Source organism: Sphaeramia orbicularis, chromosome 8 (assembly GCF_902148855.1).
Source record: "Sphaeramia orbicularis chromosome 8, fSphaOr1.1, whole genome shotgun sequence".
Taxonomy (NCBI): Eukaryota; Metazoa; Chordata; class Actinopteri; order Kurtiformes; family Apogonidae; genus Sphaeramia; species Sphaeramia orbicularis.
Genome location: NC_043964.1, coordinates 30,740,493 through 30,752,997, shown reverse-complemented (window position 1 = coordinate 30,752,997; position 12,505 = coordinate 30,740,493). Strand labels below are relative to the sequence as shown.

Genomic DNA, 12,505 nt, shown 5'->3' with positions numbered 1-12,505 from the left:
TAACAGTTGTAAAATGAAGTGTCATCATTACTCAGTAACTAATGTACTGCCATCATGTGGAAGTAATGTGAACAACTACTGACATTACACAAGGAGAACGGAGCTGCTGACACTGCATACAAGTTTTTTCTGGCTTGTGCTGGGTGACAGACGCTTCAAACTAAAGACAGACCACGTTGTTTTTGAGACGTTTGACATGGATGAGATGTCATACTGCTCTTTTACTGGTGGAGAAGAATACAAAAACCACTTCCAACCTGGTGAGCTATTTTTGCAGAGACAGTACAAGTGTACTGTTCTTTATTGTGTACTTTTATTTATAACAGTTTCTCTTCTCAGGCATATATGTATGTTCTGAATGTGGGCACGAGTTGTTTTCCAGCACATCGAAGTTTGAGCATTCGTCTCCTTGGCCTGCCTTCTCACAGACAATCCACGAGGACAGTGTCTCCAAACACCCTGAAGCATGGGGTCCCATAAAGGTGCATTTGCAATGAGCCAACATGTTTCAGACTTCAATTTTATTTATTTATAAAGTTTATTTGATAGGGACAATGCAAATTACATAGTATAACTTCTTTCTGTTACAAATAACCTGTAGTAACTGATGATTCACAAAGGGATTATAGCTATTGCTGGTTTCCATCTCCAGTCCCTAGTCAGGCTTTTAGTAGAGAAAAAAAAAGAAAACAATAAAGAAAGAAAAGTAAAGAACATATAAGGTTGCGTAAAATGACATGCTACAATCACAAATAGTAAAAAATATATATATATATGTGTGTGTATGTATATATATGTATATATGTGTGTATAGATATAGATATAGCAGTGGTTCTTAACCTGGGTTCGATCGAACCCAAGGGGTTCGGTGAGTCAGTCTCAGGGGTTCGGTGGAGGTCCAGACACACACTCGACTCATTAGTCGTGTGTGTGTGTCGGGCTAGGTCCGTGTATGTAAACAAACGGCTTCGGAGACTCTTTCTCTGATTGACATCCAATATACGCGGTGTATTGTTGTTGCGTATAGCACTACAACACATCCGGAAGTGTTTATAATCTCTTCCATTCGTCTGACGATTAATTATTTGAGTATTTTCCACATTGTTGTTATGACTTTTGCTACTTCCTGTTAACCACGGAGGCAGCCATGTGTAGCGTTTGTTTACATTTTTCGGTCACCGCACTGGTCAGTTACAATCATGTGACGACCGACGCACCGTCGCGGATGGAGAAATCGTATTACGCTAAAGCCGAGCTAGTGCCGTAATAAAACAACGATCACAAAAATACTGAAGGAGTATAACGAGAACTTCTTTCTTGATACACTACATGCAATTATCTTTTTTTATGTCAAAATTGCGTGGTTTGGAAAGTTCAGAGTGAGATGAAACGAAAACCCGGGTTGACCTGACGGCCTACACATACATACACACAACAGCAGAAGTCACACTGATTTACAGTAAATATTCATTATTATTGTAGCCTGATGGACATTAGGTGATGGGTGTGTGTTAAAATGTTAAAAATGATAAATAGCATAAATACAATAAGTTCATTATTGGAATACATAAGGTTAAAAATTAAAACCATTTCAGTGTGGTAGTATTAAAAAAGGTCATGTCTTTGTGAAAAGGTATGGAATTTGTTGTAAGTTCATGCACGGTATTGGTTTTGTTCTTTGAACACAGTGATGTTAATGCACGGTTCATTTTGTGCACCAGTAAAACATATACCTGTGTCTTGAATTTGAAAAAAATCGTATTGTATTTTTTAACTAGAAGCACTCAGAGAGCGCAGACCTCCGCCAAGGCTGATCAGTGGCCCCCCCCGTGGGCCCCCCCACCCCTGATCACCCCCAAAAGTTAATCATTTCTTCCTTATCCCATTTCCAACAAACCCTGAAAATTTCATCAAAATCTGTCCATAACTTTTTGAGTTATGTTGCACACTAACGGACAGACAGACAAACAAACAGACAAACAAACAAACAGACAGACAAACAAACCCTGGCAAAAACATAACCTCCTTGGCGGAGGTAATAAAGAAGGGTTCGGTGAATGTGCATATGAAACTGGTGGGGTTCGGTACCGCCAACAAGGTTAAGAACCACTGAGATATAGATATATAGGCTAAAATTTACTAACGGGTCAAATGAGTGGCCATTTTTGTAAAAAAAAAAAAAAAAAAAGTAAGAAATGCATAGAACTGTGTTGAAATAATACTAATACATTTGTGCACAGACTACTGATATTATTTGACAGTGGAAGCTATATTTTAAGAAATATTGGATTTTGAATAGCACGTGTGAAAACTTTTGCTGGTGGGCGGACGTGACATTACCCATGATGATCTGGTCAGTACCAGTACTTTATTAGTAATAAACTTATATACTTACTATTGATAATTATCCTCTTATTCATAAATGTTAGTATTGTGGATCTAAAACAATAACAGCTGAACAAAAACATAAAATGTGGCAGTCGACGGATGTGACATGGTTGTTACGGATCCCATCATACTGATGCTCAGCAGCCATGTCACCGTTTCCACAAATGATCCCTGTGCAAAAACTAGTATCAGAATTATTTATTGTATAGTTTATCATCATACTAAAGAGTAAATAATACAGAATTGTTATGTCTTCATAAAAATGCTTATTATTAGAAAACTGTTGATTTAAAAAGTGACGTGTGACATTCTTAATGTATGTATTGGCGTAACATAAGCAGGATGGATCAGCACGGTACTCCATATTGCAACCTGTAAAAATAAAACATGTGATATGTAGTATATAATCTTGTAAGAAAAACTGGGGAATCTAAAAGAATATTTGTTTTTCAGGTAAATTCAGTTAAAATATAACTTGGCCGTTTGTAACATGAAAATATAGCATTAATTGTGATGAAATTGGATATTTTTGACCTGAAAACATAGTTCATATGACCATCAACATGTTGCAACAGAACTGAAATCCTGTAAATTTCCATAACTTGCATTTACCAACACAGAGTTTCTCTGGGGATATATATATGTGTGTGTGTGTGTGTGTGTGTGTGTGTGTGTGTGTGTGTGTGTGTATATATATATATATATATATATATATATATATATATATATATATATATATATATATATATGAATACAGCATATGTTAAATATTTAGATCAAGGTTACATAAAATTACAGTACAGTCAGAACTGTTAAAAATTTTGCTTTAGCCAGCCTTTGACGCTTTTGTTCAAAGTTTTTATATCTTGTGTTAATTTTATTTCTGTGGGCAGTGTGTTCCACATTTGAGAGCCCTTTACAGAGAACACTGACTGCCCCATGTAGGTCTTTTGATATGCGATTTTGCAATTACCACTGGTTGCACCCCTGGTGTTCCTGCCATTATTTTGTCTCATGATAAATTTGCATAAAATCTCTGGTGCTAAGTTCTATAAACATTTAAAAACCAGTTTCAGGTTTCAGAATTTAATAAAATTATCAAAACTGGGCAGATGATACTGCTTCAGTATGTGACACTGGTGCAATCTCTTGGAGAACTAAAGAGATTTTCTGTGAGACCAGCTGCTGTAAATTTAATCTTTATGTATAAAGTACTAATTCAGTCTCTCTGGTTTCCTATTTTCCAGGTTTGTTGTGGAAAGTGTGGTAATGGATTAGGCCACGAGTTCATGTACGATGGGCCAAGAGAAGGGCTGTCCCGCTTCTGAATATTCAGCAGCTCACTGACGTTCATCCCTGAAGGTAGTGCAGTCCTAAACACAGCTGCAGTGACAATGTACACCCTCATTATCAACCCTTAACCCACCTATTCTCTCATTACAGAAAAGGTCAATGGACAGAAAGGTGAGCCATGAAAAGAGGTCAGTTCTTTGCTGCTGAATGTGAGGACGATAAATGAAGCGCTCTGGGCCAAAGTCTTACAAAAGGAACTCCGGGGGGCTGAGGGACAGTGGCCTCACTGGGCAGCGAGGACAGAGGAACATAGAGAAACATAACAAAAACAGCAGCTAGGTCACTGTTATTCAACCATCATTCATGTAGCCTTTAATATTTAACTCTCATGCTTTACAAATGTTTGAGATGTTAAACAATCACAGTGGTGCCACTCAGTTTTACACTTCTTCTTGCAAGTCTCAGTGTAAAACCTAACCCTATTGAACTGTGTTAAGCATATTTAAGACAAGTGCAGTTGCAGGATTTTATCAGATGATGGTGCTATGGGCTTTAAAATCATAATGAATCATACCATATTACCTCATTGAATTCATTAATGTGGGCATACGGTAGTTTCTTTGTGAAAAAACAGACACAAACAGTATATTATTACACAATGAAAATACACTTGATAAAGCTGTGGAATGACTGGGGCTGAATGGAGAACAATATCCAACAGACATCTACATTCATTAAAAACAATCCTCACCATTATTTCTCAGTATGTTTAACTATGTACTTCTTCAGTTTTTCTTACTTTGCTATTTATTTGTTTTATGTGGCTCTGTCGTTCCCTGTTAAAATGATTCCCTTCTATGTTTGTATCATGCAAGTTGCAAAATGACAATAAATGGAGATTATTTATGATAGCTGAGCAGTATAGTAATCATTAGAAACCTTTTGTGCTGATGTTGACCTGGATTGACATGAGAAGTTACAGAGGATTTCTATGCAATGCCAAACCTACTTTATTTGTAATTTTTGGACATTATTGACCAAGAGGACACTTTAAATACTATGTCTTAACTCCAATCTGCATTTAATCTCTCCACTATGTCAAGGGCTTATTTGAAATGAATTCCAGATAGCCTCATATATAGCCAGATCGATCTCCATATTTTTATTTACTCACTTATTTAACCTTTCACCGGTCCTTTGAGAATAAAGTGTCTTTTTCTAGGGAGACCTGGCCAAGGAGGGACACCATTCCATACAAAATTAATAAAAACCTGCAAAAAATGTATTGAAAAGAAAACAGGAAGATGTAAGGAAACATGAGAGCAAAATTTAGTTTAGACAAAGCATTTACACAGTGTAGCTTTAAATTCACTCAAGGAAATAATAATAATAATAAATTATAGATATTCTGGAGGTTATTCCAAGACCAAATTTTGTATAAATGCCAGGAACCTTATGTAGAAGTAGTCTTAAGGAGGAAAAATTATAACATCTGAATATGGGAGACAGAAGATCACATAAATAAGATGGGAGTTTATTCATTCATGTCTTCTCAAACTTAATGAGGGCCAGGACATCATATCATAGGGTCCACAGCGATGTTTACTAGTACAATGCATTGGATGGAAAAATACAATGCACTTTGATATATAGAAGCAGGACAATACAGTGTACAAGAAGCAGCATGTGAGTAATGTCCAGATAGTCTAGAACACATAAAATATAGTGTGGACAAACCGAACTGACAAATTAACTCATAAAGACCCAAACATCCACCTTTGGCCAAAACCATCTACTGATCTAAACAGTTGATCCACTAATCCTATCAATCCATATAAATAATTTGTTTAAAATATTTGGTGTAAAATACAGTTTGTCATCTTTTCATGGTCATCAGATATGACCCATTTGGACGTTCAGAGGCTCTGTAGTGAACGTGGAAACACCGTCATCTTCTACAACATTGATTCACCAGTAAATCCCATAGAGTTTGATCAATGACAGTGGATGGACATACTTGGTTTGTGTCCAGCTAATGCTGTATTTTACTGAAAAAGTCACCTTTTATTAAATTTTTTTCAGTTTTGATACAATAACCTTTGACTTAACTCTGAGCTTTTATGAACATCTTGATAATCAGTCAATTAAACATAGGAAAATAGATTATTTTTGCTGGAAAAATGCAAAATTCAGAGGATAATATTATAATAAATGGTGATAAATCACCTAGGAAAGGTTAAATAGAGAGGAAAAAAAAAATATTTGGGAACTGCCACAAAAGTCACACAGGGTCCTTATGAGTTAAAGCAGATTTATTTCAATAGACAAACCCAGCATGGCCTGAAGTTCTCTGTTAGTTGCTCAAAATGCCTTCTAAAAGACACACATATCATCTTCTCAGATACACAGTTAGTTACAGTACAAGTTCTAGTCTCTGAAAATCTTTGCTGTGGAAAATATGAGTCCACAGTGATGTTTTTGGTGTTGCTTTGCTTTACTCAGCAAAGTGTCGAGACACCTCTGGATACGTTCCTTCTTCTTGGAAAAAGCCCATGCAGTGGTGGAATGCTAAACAAAGCAGGGCAGTGGGGGTACGTTCAACAGTTCTCGTGCTGGTTAAACGTCTGGGATGAGCAGGTGTTGAGCTGCTTTTTTCAAAGACTGAGAGATCAGAGAGGCAGATGAAAGCTTAAGTGTCAGCCGGAGGATTAAGAGAGGAAGTGCAAACATTCATTGATTGTAATGTTGTGTAGTGGTAAAATATTAAAAGACTTGAGTGCATTTGATGTGATGATGCTTTTGTCTGTGAGGTGAACTATACTGTTCAGTTGACGACTTTCAGTTGAGCCTTTGTTCCTTGTGTTCATGTATTTTTTGTTCAGTTTTTGCTTAAAGTGAGCTTAGCTGTAGAACATCAAGCACAGATATTCACTGGGCAAATTTGTCCAAATCCCACCTATCCCTTTCATAGATGAACATTTATTTCTTTGTGTCTGATTATAAGTTTTTAACATGTATTTTCTGTCGCCTCACACAGCTGGTGCACATAATTAAGTATCCTCAGGGTCTAAGTAAAGTCAGGTAGAGTTTATTGGTGGAAGAGCGACAAACCCAACAAGAAGAATTCAGAATAAGGCAAAAATCCAAAGATAAACCAGATGTAAGAAAGAGCGATGTAGAGGAAGAGGAAATTGCCCAAAACACAGCGCTGTAATTAGCATTTGCTATCTGTGAGTACACTCTTTCTGCTTGGCATCGGAAGGCAGTTGTATGGCCAAGAGGAAGCAAACAGGAAGGAGGAAGTGGTAATCCTCTGATAGAATCATGAGACAGACTTGGATCACAGGCGCACTTTTCTTCCACTGACCTCTGGGGCTCATCCCGCTGCTATAAGCAAAAGGGATCCTTAATTACATTAAACCTCTACAACTCCAAAGCCTTTCTGAGTCCCAGAGGCCGAGCCTGGAGGTTCAGATAAACATATGTCTGTGGCACTGACTCATTCACTCACATCTTGTTTTAATTGTAACCTATATGCCTTTGGCTTGGATGTCGGCTGGTTACAGGCCCTGCACCTGCTTCTGTTTTGAGCCACGCAGAAAAGTGTCTCAGTCTGTGTCCACACGCCATTGCATTATATTCACTTCATCAAGGTAATATTCCTTGAAGACATCTGTCATCCTGTGGCTCTGCTTCACACACCACAGAAGCTGTGATCACTTTGTGGGAGGAATTAAGCTCCTGAATGCATGACTGTAACAGGAATAGAGAAAACTCCTTTCATCAGGGAGTAATATTTGCAGTACGTGAGTCATATGATGTCTGCATACACAGTGACCACCAAATGTTTCAGTTATGCATATGGTGGCCAAACTTCTGTCTCTGTCGATGTAATGAATGAAAGAATAAACAAGGACTTTTATACATGACACTGGAATGTGATTTCTGCTCTGGATCAAAGAAGAAGTTCTGGAAATTCATGGCACTCCAGGTTGGGCATTGTTGTAATTCTGTCAGGACAGCATGTGTTTGAAAAAGACGGTGTTTATGAGAACCAAAATGAGAATATTTCTTTCCCGTCCTCCAGAAAGACCCAGCTGCGAACCACAGAGTCAAACGATGTGTAGTTTACAGAGTGTATAAACAGATTTTATGTGGTGCGGCTGTATGAAATGCCAATCTAGATGGATCATATTTGTTATAAACACAGTAAATGTGGAATGAGGAGTAATAAAAACACAATTAAAGGTTCGCTGGATTTGAGCATAAAGGAAGAAACAATGGGAAACCCCAAATGTCTGGTTATTCCAAAAAAATGTCAACAGTTTTGGATATGCAAGGGAAGTTTTTGTAAAATGCAAACTTACACAGTGAGGCCAAAAATCATCTCTCAAAATTCCAAGTATAAGGGTACTGAGAAAGAAAATAAACAATATAAGACATTTCAAAGAAACCATTTATCTTCAGTGGTTTCTACCGCTTTATTGTCACCTTTATCAAATGATCACATTCCTGTTTCTGAGCTGCACCGGCTTCAATAACACGGGAGGTTTGATCATATATGTGTTTGCAAACATCACTCACTATCACTACTGTGATCTTTTTGGGGGAGATAGGACCCTGAGACAGCAGCACAGGTTGGTCTGAAAGCTTCAAAGCAATACTTGAGGTGTGTGGCACCGGCATTGTTCGTGCAGATCAGAGAGAGGGGTCTTTACTTTGGGGGATGCAGGAGAGACTGAAAGATAAGAAAGGTTTAAAAGAGCAGAATAAGACTTTCTGATTGTGAACTCACATCTCAGTGAGGCTATAGGGGTTTAAAGGAGTCAGAAGTCGCAAAAAATCTATGGACAAATGTACATAATCTCAAAGAAAAACTATTTGATCTATGTTGCGGTTTCTGTATGGATTTTAGAGTCAGAGGCTGGTAAGAATGATCACATGGAGTCACTGATAAAAGTGTGCCAGAAGCCAGGAAACATTTATCAACCACGCCATCTTCAGGGTCTGGAAATATCAGGATGGTTTTGGATTTCAGTTAAATGATTTAAAAGGAGGCTCAGCTCAAGAGATAGTCCAGCGCCGTGATGGACTGTGGAAAATGCCGTATTTGTGTCAGCGTGTGTCCAGAAAATGTAAGAGGCCTTTGACGTCGGGAGAAGTTTATGGCACACAAAAAATAAAACATCTAAAGGCCTGAGACTGAGGTTCTTAGAGGAGAAGAAAGTAATTACCTCAGTCTTTCCTTGGGTATGGTGCCACAGACTGTCCTCCTCCCATCCCCCTGTCTAACCTCCACCCACCCCACCCTGCTCACTCCAGCTCCCTGCAATTTGTGGCTGCTCATCCTCTGTCATCTTGGGTCTGTAATCCCAGTGTGCTTCACAGAACATCCCAACCCGTAGTAGGCCTACACGCATATTTATGACCAGACTTTTTTTTCTGTGTTTCTGCTACCTTTTCTAATATTTCCAATTGCTACGTACATATGGTATAAATAATTTTTCTGAGCCCTGTGACCCCCCATAGTCCCCCAATGGGTGGTCCTAATAGTCAAAATTGCTTCTTTGGTCACACTGATTGCTAACTTCTGTGGAACAATGTTCAGTAAGGCCTCAATAATTATAACTCAGTCACTAACCTGTAATCTTCAAGAAGGTGTTCTGGCTTTCTTATCAAACCCCTCGTGGAATCATTTTCCTGCTCGCATTTGAGAGGCTACCTGCGTCAACTCATTTATAATAATAATAATGGATTGGATTTATATAGCGCAAGTAAACTCAAAAGTACATCTATTCACTTTTGCCTTCAGCCACATATGGACACAGCAAGTGCACAATTACATTTTCACATTTTCTTCTTTTTTTTGTCTGAGGAAATTGATAACATTTGAGGTTGACAAATTGCTGATGACTCTGTTTTATAGATTTTTTTTGAGTCACTTTCAATGTTTTCTTCAATCTGCTATTTTCATCGATCAACCTCACATCAGAAACATACCCCTATAAAAATAGTCAGTGTTTTCAGCCACATCATGGACATTCACCAGAAAAGAATGGATGAACTATACACTAAATAGCTGCTAAATAAAGCACAGTCCACCCTATCTGGCAGTATGCATCATCTGCATTCAGAATTTCACATTTGGCCACTTCAAACATCTACTAACCAAAAGCAACAGATACAAAAACTCTTTCACACTACTTAACACCAGTAGTAACAGGTAATATCTATTCACTAACTCTTCTGCTTTAACTTGCAAATTTTATTCCTTGATCAAATTTTCATTCATTCATTCATTCATTCATTTTCTGAACCCGCTTTATCCTCACTAGGGTCACGGTGGTCGTTTGGATCCTATCCCAGCTACATAGGGGCGAAGGCGAGGTACACCCGTGGACAAGTCGCCAGTTCGTCGCAGGGCTGATCAAATTTTATCTGTGAATTTTATATTAGGCTTTTTAATACATGTATAGTATCACACTAGACTAAATACTGTGCAAGATCATCAGAGTACAATACAGATCACTGGGTCAGAGCATCTCCAGACCTGGTTGTTCATTCCCAGTGTAAAGTGGTTAGTACCTACCAAAGATGTCTAAAGAACATCAACTGGATCTCAACAAATCAGAACCTATGGGAGTTGAACATTATTACCACCTGTCTAATATTGTGTAAGTTTTTCCACAAAAGCAGCTCGGACCCGAGGTCTAAACTCCACCAGACCTCTGAAGGTCTGCTGTGGTATCTGGACCAAGGCATTAGCAGCAGATCCCTGAAGTTCTGGAAGTAGAGAGGTAGACCTATATGGATTGGATTTATTTATACAACACCTCCCACAGATGATCAGCTGTCCTGAGATTGGGATGTCCTTCCTTAGTCCATTTTTGGTCTGTACTAACCACTGTGGACCAGGAACAAACAACAAGACCTGCAGCTGTGGAGATGCTCTGACCCAGTCATCACCATTATAATATGGACCTGGTCAAAGTCACTCAGTTCTTTATGTTGCTCGTTTTGCTGCTGCCAACACATCAGCTTTAAGAATTAAATGTTCACTCACTGCCTAATATATTCAATTCAGTGAAAGGCGTTATTGTAATGAAATAATCAATATTTCTACCTCTTCTCCAGTCACTGGTTAGACTGTTTATGCCTGTTCAGTGCGTATACTACTGTAAATTTGAGAAAATTAGTGTTTGCCTTGAGGATTAGAACACCTGCCTTTTAGTTTGAGACTGTAAATTGTTTTGTTGATACAATGGGATTCTGGATTGTAGAACTTTCTGAGGGCAGTGGTTAATCACCTAAGACAGTGTTTTTCAACCTTGGGGTCAGGACCCCACATGGGGTCACCTGGAATTCAAATGGGGTCACCTGAAATTTCTAGTAATTGATTAAAAAAAAAACAAAAAAACAACAACTTACTAGTAAAAAAAGACATGGTGAGTTGAGAGAGACAATAACAATGTATAAAAGACATGACAAACTGAAGCTGAAACTGAAGCACTGTGGTATTGTTTATCTTTCAAATGTTCATTGTGGTCAGTTTAAGATGCTGCAGCTCTTTCATAATTCATAGTTTGAGTTATTGTTTGTTCAGAATTAATTTGCAGCATTGTAATTCCAAGATGGACTGACTGTACATATCCTGACCAAGGAAAATAAAATTCTCACTTTGTGCAGTAATCTACACCTGGTTTTTCTGCCTCCGTCCATAAGAATATACATTATATAGCCTAAATATCGTCTAAAATTAATGCTTATTTACAACATAGTATAGCAAACCATTACATGATTCAAAACAAATTACTTTTAGCAAAAAAAAAAGTCTCTGTTTTGAATGTCTGGGGTCGCCAGAAATGTGTGATGTTAAAATGGGGTCACAAGTCAAAAAAGGTTGGGAACCACTGTCTTAAGATGTAAATACACATTATTAACATTGCTTTAGTGAATGCACATCACATTTTGAATATTTTTAGATATCTTAAATATTTTATTTGTAATATTTAACATATAATTCATCCCCAAGAGGGTGTGTTTTATTGGTAATTGCTGTTCATTATTGTATCACTTTGCACCCCTTTGGGACATATTCTTGTTATAATAATGTCTGGGTGCTTGCATGCACGCACATGTGTTCAGTATCCGAGTCAAAACTGTCTTATACTGTACTTTGCACCAGAAAAATAATAATTACTGGATTTAAATATAGCTTTTAACATGTGTGAACTTTATGTTTGCATATTTACTGTACTATGTGTTTGTTTGGGTGTCAGATCCCCCGTGTGGAGTGAGGGGAATTCCACTCACCTCTGCAGCTTCATGCCCCTCAGCACCTCCTGTATAACACACACTGGTTTTTACCTTTTTACATGTACTCCTTAAAGTATTCAGCTTTAGAGCCAGGTATCCTTCTTGAACTCCAGGTTATCATTCATCAAAGGGTTTTACATATCACAAATAATCCTCAAACACATGATTAATATTTCTCCACCATCAGCATTTCTGTATATTTGTACTTTATTCTTCCACTCTTGTGCCAGAGAAGTAAATACCGTCTAATCTCTCCTGTCAGTCACTCTGCAGTAATTGTTTCTCTGGATCAGTCTACCTTTTCATCTTGCCAGAGCAACATGCTATGCCAATATAAGACACACCAAAGACTGAGAGTGAACTTTATGTCATCCTCAATATTTATCTGTAGCTATTTCTTCAGGAAATGAATGATTGTTTGGTCAAAACTAAATCCTGTTTAATTTTTAAATATATTTTGGGGAAGTCCGCGGAAAATCCTTCCTGCTGTTATTTGGATCAGCGGCTC

The 12,505-nt window shown here is 37.8% G+C and overlaps 1 pseudogene; it reads left to right on the top strand.

Annotated features, from left to right (window-relative positions):
- Nucleotides 1-86: 86 nt before the first annotated feature.
- Nucleotides 87-5,058, top strand: LOC115424420 (methionine-R-sulfoxide reductase B1-A-like; annotated as a pseudogene).
- Nucleotides 5,059-12,505: the final 7,447 nt, after the last annotated feature.